This window comes from Ammospiza nelsoni, chromosome 11 (genome assembly GCF_027579445.1).
Source record: "Ammospiza nelsoni isolate bAmmNel1 chromosome 11, bAmmNel1.pri, whole genome shotgun sequence".
Classification (NCBI taxonomy): Eukaryota; Metazoa; Chordata; class Aves; order Passeriformes; family Passerellidae; genus Ammospiza; species Ammospiza nelsoni.
Window position 1 is genome coordinate 18,296,754 of NC_080643.1, and position 17,878 is coordinate 18,314,631.

The 17,878-nt window shown below is 46.7% G+C and overlaps 1 protein-coding gene across 1 annotated transcript in view; it reads left to right on the forward strand.

The window, feature by feature from the left end:
- Positions 1-8,740: 8,740 nt before the first annotated feature.
- SLC6A1 (solute carrier family 6 member 1) overlaps positions 8,741-17,878 on the forward strand; it is a 73,831-nt gene continuing 64,693 nt past the window's right edge. The window contains exon 1 of the mRNA XM_059480004.1: positions 8,741-8,871. The gene's annotated coding sequence lies outside the window, so the exon portion shown is untranslated. The remainder of the gene's footprint in view (positions 8,872-17,878) is intronic.

Sequence of the window (17,878 nt, forward strand, 5' to 3'; positions counted from 1 at the left end):
CTTTGAGGTGTGAAATCTAGGGGCACATTTTTCAGTCCTGCATTGAACAAACACCACCTTCCTCTCCAAGGTGCACCACAAACTTGGATCTAGAGAAGTACTACACGAATGAGGGGAGCTTTGATTTCAAGCTCCTTGACAGAGGAAATAAAATGTCGCTTCTTGCATCCTTAAACCTGTTCAAGAGCAGGTGGAGAGTGGATCTGGTGCTTCTGCAGTCATCTTTCAAGGATTTTAATGTTTTACTTCCCCTCTGGATGAGCAAGAAAGCAAAACTCATTCACACCAGGGAAACAAACCTCATTCACACCAAAAATATCTATATTTATCTATATCTATATCTATATCTATATCTATATCTATATCTATATCTATATCTATATCTATCTGTATATTTACATCTATATTATTCATATTTATAACTGTATTTATTTTATTTTTATATTATTTATATTTATATAATTTATATTTATTTTAAATTTTTATTTTATGTATATACAAAGTTTAAGTTTCTCCTCAGCAAATCACACTGCCTGAACACAGCTTGCTATCAGTTGCACAGCCAGGAGGAAATGCTGATGAGATTCAATTAAGTGGTACAAAAGAACTCTCTCCATTGACTCAATGCATTCCTGAGCCCATTTCCCAGGGATGAGATCCAATGAACCCTCAGAGGGCAATAATCAATGAATTGAGCACAAAGCCCTTTGGGTTCCTCCAGTTTTCAGTGTCTCAAACAGTTGTTTCTGAAAGATTTTGGGGGAAATAATAAAGAAGGGTCTGCACCAGCCCAAATCCTGGCACAAGCACCCTGCAATCAGGAAATTGTGTATTTCAAATGATGTTCAAAAAAAGTATTTTGTCTCTGAGGTACCACTGATCCCTTTGTGCTGTTCACTGATAACCTAAGAAGGGATTTAAAGGTAAAAAATAATCAACCCTATGTGGAACTGTTCTCTTTTCCCATGACTTTGAGGAGAGTGTTCTCCCTGTGCTGTGTCCATGAAAATTTTCTATTTTCCTGCTGTGAACCAATTTTATTGATATTTTAAAGGTTTTTCTGCGCAGAATTCATGTGGCACTGGGGCTGTGGGACATGTGGCTGTGGCCACCTCTGTGTGACACCTTCCTAGACAGCCACAGCAAGGTCCCCTGGCTTCCAAAAAGTGCCCAGCACACTGTTCTAGCAGGAGGGGGAAAAAATAAAACAAACACAGCTTGTCCCAAATTAATCTGACACGGTTTGCAGGATGAAAATAATGTTAACTGCATTTGGAAAATCATCTCCTGGCTACATCAGTAAACTGCAGAACGAGTTTATTGAATGCAAGGGGCTGCTTTGAAGCAGAGTGTGTGTTGGAGGAGGAAATTTTGAAAACTTTTTTGGCCAGCAGGAAAGGCTGGTGCTGGCAGCACATCTCCCAGGCATTGTCCCTGCTGGAGCTGGCTTTTGCCACTTCCTCAGCCACACAAGGCCTCTTTAGTCCCTTCTCTCCCTTGGCTCAGCGCTCTGATGAGAGGTTCAAGTCTTTTGTCCCTGCTATACTTAGTGCCTCTCCTTGTGTGCAAGTTTTATATCCCTTCCAGATGTTGTCCAAGCCCAATCACTGCTCTCTGCAGCCAAGACAGATGTAAAGCTATTTTTTAAAACACAGTCCAGGCCAACTTTCTTTCTTTGAGATGTAAAAATACAACAAAGCCTTATGAATGCCTTTTAATGCTTTAGAAATGCAGAAATAAGTGCTGTAATAACCATTAGATTATTTCTCATCATCTGTCAAGGCCAAATCAGAGCTCCAACAGAGTCACTGTGGCTGGGCTCCAGCTCAGTCATCACCAGGGACCTGCTCCAAAAACCATTGTCAAAGTCAACAAGAAACTTTCTCCCACTGAGTTTGGGGTGATTTGGATCAGGCTTCAAACTGCCCGAGCTTGCAGAGGCTGCCTTTGGTCCTCCCAAAGCCTAAATAAACACAGAGGGTGCTGCTGGTGGAGATGTTAACTGCAGAGAGCTCCACAGCACTGCCTGGGGAGTTTGGGCAACCAGGGCTAGAAACAGCTCAGTTCTTTCCTGAACTTTTCAGCTCTTTCTTTCTTTTCTTTCAGTTATCTCCTCTGGCTGTGTCCCTTTCTGCATCCCCACCTCAACAGCTCCAGTTCTTGCTGTATCCCAGCCCTAACAGGTCAGGTGATGGCAAAAACATTCATACGAGGGATAAGGAGCAGCAATTCAAGTGTAACAGCTGAAATAAATACTGAAATAATACTATAATACTGAAATACTGAAATAATGCTGAAATAATATGAAATACTGAAATAATATGAAATACTGAAATAATATGAAAAACTGAAATATCGAAATACTGAAATATTGAAATACTGTAATATTGAAATACTGAAACACTGAAATAATACTGAAATAATACTGAAAAAATAAATACTGAAATACTGAAATGAGATACTGAAATAATACTGAAATAAACACTGAAATACTGAAATTAATACTGAAATGCTGAGATACTAAATAATACTGAAATACTGAGATACTGAAATAAATACTGAAATACTGAAATATTTAAATACTGAAACAATACTGAAATAATACTGAAATACTGAAATACTTCCACATCAGAGCCAACTGTCCCAAAGCAGCAGAGAGATTTCATTGCTGCCTGACCCTGTGAGCACAGGCTTGTGCTGCTCTTAGTGTCTACAGGTGGAACCCTGTCTGTCCCCTGAACATCCTGATTTAAATTCCTTTGTGTGCTGCAGAGTTCCTTAAAAATATCTAAAAGGATCTCCTGTTGCAAGGAGCTCCTGGGAGGGAGAAAAGTGTGGAGTTTCCCCCAGATTATTTACAAATGTGCCAGGCTTCTCCTGCCGTGTGGGCAAGCTGGTGACTCACAAATCTCAGGGAAAATGTTGGATGGAGGCAGGTCAGGCTCTGTGGGGTGTGCCTGGGTGCTGGCTCCCCTCAGGGACATTTTGGGGTGACATGGGCTGGCTGCAGGTGTGCCCGTGTTCACAGGGGTCTGAGGATGAGGGAAGAAGTGAGGATATTGACTCCATGTTTCAGAAGGCTGATTTATTATTTTATGATATATATTATATTACAACTATACTAAAAGAATAGAAGAAAGGATTTCATCAGAAGGCTGGCTAAGAACAGAAAAGGAACAGAATAACAAAAGCGTCTGTCTTGGACAGAGAGTCTGAGCCAGCTGGCTGTGATTGGCCATTAATTAGAAACAACCACATGAGGCCAATCCCAGATGCACCTGTTGCATTCCACAGCAGCAGATAACCAATGTTTACATTTTGTTCCTGAGGCCTCCCAGCTTCTCAGGAGGAAAAATCCTAAGGAAAGGATTTTTCATAAAAAGACGTCTGTGACATGCAGATGCTATGGAGAGAGGGAGAAGTCTGGAGCATCCTGCTGCCAGCTCAGTAAGAACACCTCAGATCCCACTGGGACAGGGCTGCCCACAGGAGCAGGAATTCAGTGTCACCTGGGCAGTCTTGGCAGGAAAAGTTACCCAGGCACTGCAAGGGAATATTGAGGGTTTGAGGGCTGAAACCTTACCCATATTTCAGTTAAAAAATGGGTGTAAAGTGGAAGCTGCTCCCTGCAGGCCTGAAAGAAGACCTGAAGCAGTGGCACTGACAAGCATGAAACACCTCAACCCTGGTTCTGGCAGGATTATTAATAATCTGTGAGGATTATTGTTATCTGTGTTTTGTTTGCAGCAGTTTCCATGCTGCTGAACCCCCCAGCTCCAGTGCTGTGCTTGTGATGCTGTTCTAGGTGACACATAAACAGACTGGAGCTTTGATCATTCAATTTGTCAACTGCTTAAACAATTCCACAGTGTCATCTTTCATCCCAAAAGGTAGCTGCTTTTTGTGCCAAAAGGAAAACACAGCCTTGTGCTCAGTGTGGGTTGTTCCTTGGTTTTGCTTTTTGCTGCTTTTGATGTCTGGAGGTCAGACAGGAATGTACTCAGAGCAGATAAAGATCATGCCCTCAATAAGGGACCAGATTCAAGCAGTAACAATTAGACTTTTTTGTTGATAATTTGCTAAATTGTCACGGCTGGTGGTCATTGTGGGTTGCAAACCCTCAGGTTTGAGGTCAGTGGGGTCATAGCCAGCCAGGATTTGTGTAGGGGACATCACCTGAGTGAGGATGGAAGAGCTGCAGATCTTTCTCAAGTCACTGAACTGCACTGTGACATCCAGCTTCAACCAGATCTTTCCACTGGAGCATGGCACAGCTCTCCTCACAGGTGAGGCTTAGAGGGAGATTATGGCTCTGCCTCCAAACCACAGCACAGACTTCTCCTTTCCCAATTCCCCCTGGCACAACCTGGGACTGTGTCCTCTTGTCCTGTCCCTTGTTACTTGGGATAAAAGACTGATTCCATCTCCCTTTATTCAGGAAGTTGTAGAGAGAGGTAAAATCTCCCCTGACCCTCCTTTTCTCCAGGCTAAACCACCCCAGCTCCCTCAGCTCCTTCTCCTGAGACTTCTTCTCTAATATCACAATGACAGGATTAGTTTAGATTTTTAAATCTCTCATGGATCAGACCAAACTGAATTCAGGTGGGCTTGAAATCTACTGAAATGCAGGTCCAGGACAATTTGAGACCCAAATGCAGTGGAGTTTTGGGGGTTTCGGTCTGCACCTTGGTGGCTGTTAGTGTCATTTATTCCCTCAACTCCCTCACAGAATTGATTTTCTTCATGATGATTTACTCTACCAAACTGGAACTCTCCAGTAGAAATACATCTAGACTCAAGCATCAAAAATGTGAGAAGTGGTCCCAGGCATGGCTGGCAGTGCCAGGTCATGGAGTCTTGACCTTTTCCAGTGGTTCTGACCTTTTCCAGTGGTTCTGATGGTCCTGACCTATCCACTGCAAACAATCTCAGAGGCAGAAGACAGCCAGCCCCACTGCAGTGCCACCAGAGCTGATGGCATGTCCAAGCCCAGAGAAAAGCATCTCTGAGAGAAAAGGAAAAGGAGGAGTCAAATTGTGCTGAACAACTCTGAACAACTGAATATATCCTGTATTTTTAAAAAGCTGAGTCAATCAGCACCCACGCTGAACCAAAATGCAAGGACAATGGCACCATGATGAAGACAAGGACTAATCAAGTGCTAATCAGGAGCAAAATCTATAACCCTGAAGTAATGATAGGAGTTACTCATTGCTGCTGTAAAAATCAGCTCAAATATCATGAGCTATTACCTTTCCAAGGCACATGGGCAAAGAAAATTCCTGATTATTATGGTGGATTACAGGGCAATCCAATTATTATTCTCATCATAAATACTCTTTGTAATTAATGGGCAACAGAGTTAAACTCTGCTGACATGTTTTCTCCATTAAAACTTGCAAGCAGGTCATTGAAGATTTTGAGTAATCTGACAACCTCTGCACAATTAGCTGGGTTTGGAAATGCTAATTAGCTCTTTTTAAGCTCAGATCTTTATGTCTTAATAAACATCAGTGTTTAAGTTCCTTTTGCTGTGTGATTATCGCGAGTTAAACATTGGTTCACATATCATCCTTAAATTCACACTGAGCAATGTGGACATTGAGGAAATAAGCATCTGGGATGGGTTCATGATGCTTTGGTGGGGAAAATAAAAGTAAAAAAACCCTTTCAGCCCCATTTGGGGTGGAAAGGAGGAGGTCAGACCCTCTGGACTCAACATGTGTTTGACAGTGCAGTGCATGTGCCTGGTTTTGTTGTTGATTTGGTGCATTTTAACACAAAATTGTGAGTGTTACCTGACTTTCCAAGCTGTGTGCTCATGCAGTGAGGCACAGGACAAGACAAGATTGAATTCATCACTGGGATGGTTGCTTGAGGAACCATCATGGAACACTCTCCAGCAGGTGTTGCCTGGGGTCTGTGCCCTGGGTCTGTGACATTCCTGCTCAGTTCCATGTCTCCTCTCCCCACTCTTCACCTTCCCTGAGTGCCTGGGTTGGCTGGCTCAGGTGATCCCACCTGGCCCTGTGAGGGAGCACCAGTGATCTATTAAAAATATGGATATTGATATAGTACCGATATCTAACTATGATGGACAAAAACTCTCTAACAGTTTAGAGTTAGAAAGTGTATGTTTATTGTGGGATAACTCCCAAACACACACCAAATTTACAGGTGATTGCAGAGTCCTTTTATCTATACAAGTATTGAATACCCAAAATACAAATGCATATTCGTAACTTTGGTAAATCCCATTCCTTGCTTCTCATGGTAATTAGTTCAAAAGCCATTAAGCATGGTAATTAGTTCAAATGCCATTAAACATGTGTAGTTTGTTCCTTGAAATGGGTCGGTGGTCCCTTTCATGGGGAGGGGTCCCAAAATGAGGAAGTAAATCAAGTCTTCCTCCTTCTGACCTTTCTGCCTTTTCAATGCAAATATGACAAATGAACCCTTGGTAGAATTCCCACTCCTCATCTTCAATTGGTTTCAGAACAGAGGAGGCCACAATTGTCTTATGTTTCTACAAGTAATTGTCTTATGTTCCTAAAAGCCATTTATCAGTTTCTATATTCTTCATTATAAACCCAGCTAACCAAACATTGTGCTGACAAGCAATCAATTATTAGTTAACTACTAACTCTTAACTTCATCAAGGCCTACCCATTTATTTTGATTAACTCCAATAAAGCTTATCTAACTAAAATCTTAGCTCCTCAAAAATCTCTAAATTCCTTAAAGTTTACGTCTCACCCAACTGAGCAGGACTCCAGAAATAAGATCATCCTGGTCACATTTTTGAGGAGGCTCGGTGTCTCCACAGGTTCAAAACACACTTCCAGGCATTCCTGTTTGAAATAAATCCCACACTGGTGACCCAGACCTGGGCAGAGAGCCCTCAGCAGCTCCAGCCTGGCCATTTTCAACTTCTCTGGTCAACTTTGGTTCACCAGGGCTGGGGGGAACCAGCTGAGGGCACCAGATCCCTGCACTGGGGCTGCCCGGCACCATCTGGGGGAGGATGGGGGAAAATGGGGTGAGCTGGTCACAGGTGTCACCAGGCCCTGTGACAGGGGGTTAGCCTGACACCAGCCCCACAGCCTTGAAAGGATCCAGCAGCCCTGAGGGGACCCTGAAGGATCCAGCAGCCCTGAGGGGCATCTGCTGGCCCCAAGGGCATCCATCAGCCCCACTGAGCATCTGCCACTCCTGGGGGACCCCGCCAGACTGGAGGGGGATCCATCAGCCTTGAGGGGACTCGCTGGTGCCGAGGGGGATCCATCAACCCTGAGGGGGATCCATCAGCCCTGAGGGGACTCGCTGGCCCAGAAAGCATCCAGCAGCCCTGAGGGGCGTCTGCTGCCCCCAAGGGCATCCATAGGCCCCAAGGGCATCCATCAGCCCTGAGGGACATCTGCCACTCCCAAGGGGGATCCATCAGCCCCAAGGGGACCTGCTGGCCCAGAATGATCCAGCAGCCATGAGGGGCATCTGCTAACCCCAAGGGCATCCATCAGCCATGAGGGGACCTGTCGGTACCGAGGGGGACCCATCAGCCCTGAGGGGATGCACTGGCCCAGAAAGGATCCAGCAGCCCTGAAGGGCATCTGATGGCCCCAAGGGCATCCATAGGCCCTGAGGGGCATCTGCCACTCCCGAGGGGACCTGCCAGCCCGGAGGGGGATCCATCAATCCATCAGCCCTGAGGGGACCTGCTGGCCCAGAAAGGATCTATCAGCCCCGAGGGGACCCGCCAGCCCGGAGGGGGATCCATCAGCCCTGGGGGGACCCATCGGTGCCAAGGGGGATCCATCAGCCCCGGGGGGACCTGCCAGCCCCGAGAGGGATCCATCAGCTCGGAGGGGACCTGCCGGTCCAGAAAGGATCCATCAGCCCTGAGGGGCATCTACCACTCCTGGGGGGGACCCGCCAGCCCTGAGGGGACCTGTCGGTGCCGAGGGGAGTCTGGCAGCCCCGAGGGGACCCAGTGGCCCAGAAAGGATCCAGCAGCGCTGAGGGGCATCTGCTGGGCCCGAGAGCATCCATCAGCCCCACTGAGCATCTGCCACACCCGGGGGGCCCCGCCAGACCACAGAGGGATCCATCAGCCTTGGGGGGACTCGCTGGTGCCGAGGGGGATCCATCAGCCCTGAGGGCACTCGCTGGCCCAGAAAGGATCCAGCAGCCCTGAGGGGCATCCATAGGCCCCAAGGGCATCCATCAGCCCAGAGGAGAACCTGCAACTCCCGGGGGGACCCGCTGGTGCTGAGGGGGATCCATCAGCCCCGAGGGGACCCGCCAGCCTAGAAAAGCTTCAGCAGCCCTGAGGGGCATCTCCTGGCCCCGAGGGCATCCATCAGCCCCGAGGAGCATTTGCCACTCCCGGGGGTGGGATCCATCAGCCCTGAGGGGACCTGTCGGTCCCGAGCGGGGTCTGCCAGCCCCGAGAGGCATCTGCTGGCCCCAAGGGAATCCGTCAGGCCCGAGGAGGGTCTGGCAGCCCCGAGGGGACCCGCCGGCCCCGAAAGGATCCAGCAGCCCTGAGGGACATCTGATGAAGGGGGGATCTGATGAAGGGGGATCCATCAGCCCCGAGGGGACCAGCCGGTGCCGAGGGGGGTTTGTCAGCCCCGGGGGGACCAGCCGGTGCCGAGGGGCGGTCCGGGGGCGGGCAGGGGCGGTGCGGGCCCGGCCCCCAGCCCGAGCAGGGAGGGCGCGGCGGAGCGGCGGGCGCCGAGCTTTAAATGAACATTAATATCGCTCGGGGAGGGCAGCGCCGGTGGCTCGGGACGGGCGGCGGCGGCAGCGGCGGCAGCGGCACCTCCAGCTCCTCTTCCTCCTCCTGCTCCTGCTCCTCCTCCTCGGCAGGTAGGCTGTGCGCTGTGACCGCGGGCTCCAGCAGGACCCCGAGCCCGAGCCCCGCGGGGGAAACGCGCCCGGGATGCTGCGGGATGCAGGGATGCTGCGGGATGAAGGGATGCTGCGGGATGCAGGGATGCTGCGGGATGCAGCGATGCTAAGGGATGAAGGGATGCTAAGTGATGAAGGGATGCTGCGGGATGCAGCGATGCTAAGGATGCTGTGGGATGCTGCCGGGGCTCAGAGGGGGACGCGGCAGCCCCCGGGGGATGGAGGCTGAGCCGGCAGCTCCTCGCAGGGCGGCGGAGCCCCGCGGGGAGCGGCGATGGCCGGGAGCTGCCGCCTGTTGCCGGAGCTCGGGGAGGTTCCGAGCCGGCTCTCCGGGGCTCCCCGAGCCGTGCCGCGCTCCGCGGAGCCTCCGCCGCTCCCTGCGCGCTCCGTGCGGGCTCCGCGGGCGCTCCCGGCACCGCGGGGCTCTCGGAGCCGTGGAGAGCTGGAGCGGCCTCGCCCCGATAATAAAAGTTCTTTGCAGAAGGCGGAGTGGTTGATTTTCTTTCGTTTGCTCCCCGAACGCGTCGCGGTGCTCCGCTCGCCCGTGGCTGCGGGAACACCAAGTGTCAGCCCAGCGCTCCGCTTCTGGCTTGTTGGGAATGGGTTTAAAGCTTTAGTTTGAATTTCAGGGCATTGGAGAGCTTCGCTCGGTTGCTTTAGAACTGTATTTTCAACGGAGACGAGTGAACTTTAAAGAAAATCAGGTCAGCCATAGATTCCGGGCATCAAACCCCTTCAGGTCCCAGAAATAGCCACAGAAGTAGCGTGACCAATTCTTTCTTCATGCACAAAGCTTTTTCCTTTTTATTTTGGTTGGAATTTCTGACGGATACCACCGGAGTTCATCAACTGGATCTTTTCAGCTTACTTTAATGAAATAAGCACGCTTTCCAAGCTTGCATTTTGATGCAATTATATTAGTCTCCCTTGACTATACGAGGTTTGAGTTTCTAATAGAGCTTGTAGTTCTTAAAATAACAGTAATCTGTTTAGCAGAAGGTTTTTCTTTGTGCATTTTTGGGGTTTAGATTTATGGCAAGGTGAGGAAGAAGATGACTGAGAGGGAACATGGGTATGAGCTGTTATGGGGTAAAGAATACGCTTGGATATAAATGGAAAAGGTTCAGGGGGAACGTTTTATTTCAAATATTCTGCACTTGAAACAAGGCTGTTCGTAAGTTTTCGCATCTCTGACAAAGTCTCGAAACCAACATTGACAAATATTTATCTTGCAGTAAGTGGGTCAGATGATAACATCTTCCACTGGATCTCTTACTTCTGTATTGGACAGCTTTGGTTGCTAAGTAGCTCTGAATTGCTAATCCCAAAGTCAATGATGTCATAATGACATCATCACATCCTTTCACCTGATTGATTCTCAGAAGAGAACAGTAATGAGATTTGATATACATGTCCCATCTCTTTAATATTCTTCCTCTGCTTCAGGGGATTTCCTGACCTGCCTGGCAAATTCCAATGAATCACACTGAGCTCTAGTAAAAAGACGTTTCTTTTGGAGACGAGGTGGAACATTAAAGGGACAGTGGCTCCTCCTGGTCCTTTCAAAAGCTGAGGAACTTGGCAGCTTGTGTTTCAAATGTGGAGTTCTGGATGTGGAGGGCAGCGATTTAAAACTCTGGACTTAGTACATTTGTGTGCAGGTGTGAAAGTGGCTCGGGTTTCAAAGAGGATCAAGTCACGTAATGTGTGTGAGTCGGAGTGCTGGAGGTGCTGCAGGGGGCACAGAGAAAACAGGAGCTGTTTCAGCTGCCAAAATAAATTGCAATTCTAATGGTAAATGCATGAAATCTGCCAGGAATTGCCATGTTAAGAACGGTACTGAACGGTTCTGAAGACAGCTCAGAATTTATTTCTCTCTCTAATTAGGCAGCATAATTGGTAAGTTTGAAGGATTGTAACAGCAACACTGCCATCGTAGGGAACTCCTTGTAAGTGAGTTTTAAATCTTTAGAGTGTATGGAACGTGTGCAGAATTGATGGCTTTAGTTCCTTCTGAGGTTAAAGGCACAAATGGTGTCATTTGCTGATGATCAGCAGGGACTGCTGGTTGTCATAGCTGGTTTGCATTGTGTGTGTCCACATGAGCATCATCTGTGTGAACTTCAGGTGTTTTCCTCCTCAGTAGCTTTGTGATAATGAATTTCTCTACAGACAGCGAGTTTGACAGATTCCAGACAGGGCAGTGTTATATTTCAGGTATGCAAACCTTCCTTGGAGAAAGGGAGAAAGGAAAGCAATTTCCATTTGTTTTGTGGTTCTGTTGGTAAAGTGAAAATCTGAGCCTCTCTAAGAACATTCAGAGCCCAGCCTCACTTGATTGATGAATACCGTGGGCTGCTAAAACATATTTCAGAAGTAAACAATGATTTGTTGGCGTGGATGAGTTGGTGTTAATGTATTTACTGAAGGCACTGATTGCTGATTTTATTGCTGCTCCAGAGCTGCAGTGTTGGTGGCACTGTTAAGTCTAACACAGTAGTAATTGAACATGAGGAGGGGGAACGAGTGGGAGGGCGGTGGGGGAAGATGTTTTTGGCTGTGCGTTTGAATCTTTTCACCCTCTAAGTGCAATCCAAGCTCCAGATGCAAAAGGGAAATTTCTAAATAATCTGCAAGAGTTCTGCACTCCTCGTACTACACGCAGTGACAAATTTCCACAAGCTTTAGATTCTCTCTGGGATGACTCAACTACGAACAAGTGATTTGGAAAAACAATATTATCTCTGAAGAGAATCCTTGGTGACAATTTCTTTTCAAGTTATCTTAGGATTTTCTACTTACCATGATCTCTTCTAACTCATGCCTGCCTTGAACGTTGGAGACGAGAAATGAGTTTGGACTTGGGGATAAATCTGTGCCTCGCAAGTGCACGTTGGAGGGTCAGCTGTGACATTTGCATGGTTGTGCTTTGGATGTGCTGCCACATTTGGTTACATAAAGCAGAGCCTGCCCTGAGCTGGCAGGGCAGGGGTGATGCTGCAGCATCCCTGAGCTCTCTGAGCCGGTGACAGAGGGGGACAGAGCTCTCACACACGGGCTCAGCTCCTGCAGAGCTCAGACCAGGCAGCTGAGTGTCTGCTTGTGCCAATAGCAATGAGAAATTCAGCCTTTAGGTTTTTAAACCACAATCAATGTGCTTCAGAACCCGGCTGAGATGTTTTGTCCCCCTGGTTCCTGCCCTGTGGCTGTCAGGGTGAGGAGAGGCAGCGTTTCAGCCCCAACTTCTGCTCCTGTCCTCAGCTCTGTGTGAGGATGGAACCAGGCACCAGCTGGATTATTTGATTTACCTTTCTGCTTTTCAAATGTAGATCTTTAAGGGGAAAATAATATCAATAACAGCTTCACCTGTGTGGGCCTTTTCTAAGGGCAAGGCTGGCAGCTGGATATTTGAGATGTGTAGTGTGATAAGTGAATTCATCTGCAGCTGGATGTTTATTGATGGAGGAAAGTGACAGAACATGGACAAGAATTCTCCCTTGTAAACTAGGAAGTAAAATAATTAATAATCCCAGGAATCTGCAGCAATCCCAATGATCTGCAACAATCCTAGTGATCTGCACTAATCCCATTCCAATGATCTGCAACAATCCCAATAATCTGCAGCAATCCCAAAAATCTGCAACAATCCCGTTCCAATGATCTGCTGCAATCCCATCCGAATGATCTGCAGCAATCCCAATGACATAAAACACCCCCTGAAATTAATAAAATCACCCCAGATATTATATCTAACATTACCCAGTAGCTATGAAAATTCTATTTAAGACTTAAGTTAAGGAAACTGAGGTATTAATTTTTCCAAAATTTCTTTTCAGTTCAAAGTGGGTTCTGAAAGGATTTGTTGTCCAAAAATAGAAATTATCTAAAAATTATTCCTACAGTGAATTGTTAAGATGGAATTTTTTTTTTTCCAGTTTTGATCTTTGTCTACAAGTTATATTTCAGAAGGACAGTGATGTTGAGAGCAAACTCAGTACTGATTTCAGTCTGAAGTGCTTAGAGTAACCTTTGTGTAAACTGGATCTTTTCCGTGCAAAATGACAATTATTTGAATGTTTCACTAGAATGATGCTGCAATGAAAAACATTCAGTGAGAAATCAGTACTTTTTATACCAGTTGTAATCAGGAGTTTATCAAGTGCTGCCTACGCAGCTGAGGTTCATTCTGTAGTGTTACCAAATTGTGTAACAGGACTAAAATCTAGGATGGAAGAAAAAGCCATGTTAGTGGTGCATAAATACATCAAAAATTTTTCTTTTGAAAAATAGATGCTTTCATTTACCAATCAATGCATTCCTTTTAATACAAACTACAAATTCCAAAGGAAATTATCCCTGTCTGAGCCTGAACTCTGCTTGTGCAAGGAATTCTGATTCTTTCCCCTCTGTCTTTCTGAAATAAAGCAGACAAAACCCAAACTGCAAACTCTTTCTCCAGAGAGGTTTGCTCATCACTCCACAGCAGTGGGTGAAAAGTTTATGGAAACACTTCTAATGTGAAATATGACTTCTGTGATGCTCTGGGAGACAAAGGGTGCCTCCAATAATCCAATTAGTGCTGAGTTTCTGAGGTCCCCAGAATGAGGCAAGAGATGAGGAATCTGACTCCATGTTCTCAGAAGGCTGATATATTATATTATATTATATTATATTATATTATATTATATTATATTATATTATATTATATTATATTATATTATATTATATTATATTATATTATATTATATTATATTATATTATATTATATTATATTTATTATTTATAATACATTATATTACATTATATTATGCTATGCTAAAACTATACTAAAGAAAGAGAAGGGTACAGACAGAAGGTTTAACAAGAATGACAATAAAACTTGTGACTGACTCAGAGAGTCCAACACAGCTGGCTGTGATTGGTCATTAAATAAAAACAATTCAAATGAAACCAATCAAACATTCACCTTTTGGTAAACAATCTCCAGCCCACATTCCAAAGCAGCAAACACAGGAGAAGCAAATGAGATAATTATTGTTTTCATTCTTTTCTGAGGCTTCTCAGCTTCTCAGGAGAAGAAAACCCAGTGAAGGGATCTCTCAGAAAATGTGACAGTGACAAATGAGTTACTCTGAGTTTTCTGATAAAGCCCAGGGAGCCACTTTACTGTTGGTTGCTTTGGTCTGGGATTTTTTTCCTGCCTGGAAAGCAGTGGAGACTCATCTGGAGACTCATTTTCTTCCTGGGTGAGTGGAGACTCATCTAACAGCTGCCCAGAGAGAAAATCCTCATTTCTGCCAAGGTGATATTGCTGTGTAACACCTCCCTTGATTCCAGCCCCTCTGCCTGCCCCAGGCCAGTGTGCCCAGATGGAAGGAGGCAGCTGGTTAAAAACAAAAATCCCAGGAATGAAACACAGCCTCCTGTACAGCTGGTTAAAAACAAGGGTCCCAGGAATGAAACACGGCCTCCAGTGGTGGCCACAACAAGGGGGGCACTGTTTGGTGCCCTTCTCCTCCTGGGCTGTTTGGAAAGGCCAAGGAAAGCCTGAGGAGATGCTCAGGCACTCACAGCAGCACAAATCCCCATCATGGCACTGCTGCTGCCCAGCCTCGGCGCTGGAAATTTTGCATTCCGCATCTTTGTTGCCTTCTGTAAATGTTACAAATAGCAGGAAGGGATGGATAAAACGACACAGATGCTTTAATTATGATTTGATTACAGAGCAAGCAGAGGAGTCTATTCTGAGGAATATGCAATTAGAGAAAATTCTGAGGACTATCTAACCTTCCGAAATTAAAATTAACTGGGATTATTTGAAAGGGGTTTGAACATCTCTGAAAAAAAGAGATCATTCCTCAAGGATCCTGCTGCTCTTGTCTGCTGGATCCTCTCTGAATTGGCAGATGGGCTTCAGGGTAACACAATGTCATCTTCCTCAGCTGCATGTGCTGCTTCCTTCACCTCCCAATCCCATTTTATTCCCATTTTAGCATCACTTGCTGGTCACCTACAGGAGGGTGACACAGAGCATGGAAGGAAACAGCCAGCCCTGGGTTGGAGCACACAGAAAGGGAGAGAAGTTTGAGCATTCCTGGGTCACCAACAGAGTTTCTCCATCACACCAGCAGGAAAAATGGAGCTGTACACACTTGTGATGCATGTTCCAAAAGGGAAAGCGTGGATGGAAAATTCCATGCCTTTTCCTCTGGCAAATTATTGAATGGAAGGAAGTTATATGATTAAATATGTTAAGCTTCTCTGTGGGCTTAAATGGTACAAATGGGCTGGATTTAATTCCATTGATTCTGCTGGCTGTCGAACACGAGCAGAATTCCAAATCTGTGCCAGGGCTGAGGAGCAGGAGTGTGAAACCACTGAAATCTCATCCCTGCATGGGGATCAGGGCTTTCTCTGCTGCCCTGAGCTGGGTCAGCAGCTGCACAGGGCTGGGAGCAGTGGGTGAGCCTGGGCTGGGGGCACCAGCAGGGCACCAGGCTCTGGGGCTGTGCCCTGCACCCAGACGCTGTTGGGATCTTTTGCTTGTCAGAGTGACCCCAAGAAAAGTCAGAAAGTCTCTTTTCCCAGCCTGAGCTCTTGAAGAATGAGTCGGAGCTCTTCATTTCTCGGTCTCAGGGTTGTTTATTGTTTCTTATCTATAAAATTCTTTCTCCTGTCCTGCTGAGGTTCGTCCAGCAGGACAGTTCCAGGCACTCTGCCTGCCCCTGGGGTGGTGTTATGTCTGTATACTAAAAACTACATATACAATGTTTACAATAACTTCCCAATACCTGTCACCTATGTCAGACAGTGAGCTTCTACTCTAAACCAATCTAAAAGTGCCAACATCACAGCAGAAGATGGAGGCCAAGAAGAAGGAGAAAGGCTGGACACGCCCAGTTCCCTCCATCTTGCCTCCTGAGCTCCCATTCCAGAAACCCCAAAATCCACTTTTCCACCCCATGCTAACTTCACTATTATTCTACCTAAACTCGCTGATCTTCATCTAAGGTTGTTAATTTGTTCCATGGGTCAGAATCAAACCCACAGGTGTTCTGGGCTCTGTGCCGGGGTCTCTGAGCCCCCTGGCAGGGTCTTGGCCATCCTGGACAGCCAGAGGGATGTTCTGGGTTCCCACAAGCCACGACCCCTGGCAGCAGCACAGACCTCTCGTGTTGCTCTTTCTTCCCCTCAGTGCTTGACACATTCATGAGCCAGCGGTAAAAGGGCTTTTTTGGGGCTTCTTTTCTGCAGAACCTTTCCGTGTTTGCTGTTTCTGTTTGAAATCGTGTGTGGAGCACAATGTCAGCTCTCCAGCCTGGGGCAGCAGGGCCTGCCTGGACCCTCCTGCACTCTGCTGGGCTGGAATGCTTGTTGTGGGGCTGGGGAGGAAAGGAGAGTGGCTCCCACCTCAGCCAGCCCTGCTCCTGCACTGTTTGAACCATGAGACACCAGGAAATGGGGCTTTGGTGCTGCCTGGATGCTCTGGGGAGGGATAGGGTGCTGAGAGGGGCACAGCTGCTTCCCTCCATCCCCAGTGGGCATGGCTGACCTTGGCTTTGACCCTGCTCACCTCCAGAAGACCCCAGAGCTGCCCTGACAGGGAATGTGGCTGTCAGAGATGCTGCTCAGGGCACTCAGAGAATCGCTGCTCCTCCCAACAGGTGCTGAGCACATTTAAGCTCAGCTTAATTCAGCAGCCTGTCAGGCTCCTTTGTCACTTGTAAGGACATTTTCTGGCTTAGTGCCTTATTTATTTAATTATTTATTTATTTATTTCAGCATCTCTTTTTAGGAGCCTTCAAATCCTCCAACTTCAAAGCATTTGTGTGTGTTCCTACTGACCCATGTGTATTTCCCAGGGATAAACCCCAGGCTGGCAACTTAGGGATGATTTTTCAAGGGTCTCTTTAATAAATGAGGTTATTTATTTTCTGCCTGAAATTCCCTGGTTGGTGACTAAGGGGAACTTTGTATTAAGCTGTGCAGAGCATAATGATGTTGCTGTAATGCTTTGATGTGGAAATGCTTAAATGCCCCCCCCCCAAAAAAAAAAAAAAAGAAATGAAATGGTGTTATTGATGAGGCTTACTTAAGGTATCTAGGGACAGTTTATATCAAGCAAATATAGATTATACTATAAAGATTATAGATTTTGATAATAGCCCTTTAAAACTCTAATAGCAGACATCATAAAAAGGTCAAAATCAAATTATTTTCCTGGACCATGCTGCTGGTGCTTACAAGCTGAGCCCTTTTTCAAAATAAAGACCTGTGTGATATCAATTAGAGAGGCACTAATATTACAATAGATGTGCAGGGAGATTTGATTTCCTAACACCTATTACAAAGCTGCTCCTGGTGAAGATCCTGCCCGGGCAGGCTGTTCAATGTGTGGCAATGAAAGGCTGGGGTGGATTTGCAGCACGTTAGTCTCGCCTAATGAAGGAGGTTACATAAGAGTCCCTTCCCCTCAGCTGCTGGAGCTCTATTTCCCATGCCACTTCTTGCTTTCCATGCTGCTGATAGATTAGAAAAACCAGACTTCACTGCATTTTCTTCTTTTCTTCTTGAGGCTGATTAGCACAAAGCAGCTCTGAGCCGTGGCTTGGGCACCAGAGATTGTGAGAGCCTCAAACCGCCCAAATAATGGAGCAGGATGAAGGATGCTGGTTGCCATGGGAACAGTGCATGTGCCACACAAGATAATGGCAGTGCTGTGGTGCAGGGATCTGTGCTGAATATTGATTTGAGCTCCCCTGCATTCCTTGGGAGCGCTGGGCTTTGCTGGGTGTTCCACCTGGCGAGGCAGAGCAGCTCATCAGCTGGGCTGGGGCAAGGGAGAGCTTCCTCCTCTGGGCAGAGCTGGATTTTCCACGGCATGGGGGAAGGAAGAGCAGGAATTCCTGGGGAGAATGATCAGGGTCACAGCCTTTCCTTGTGGAGCTCCTGGGTGTTGAGCTGC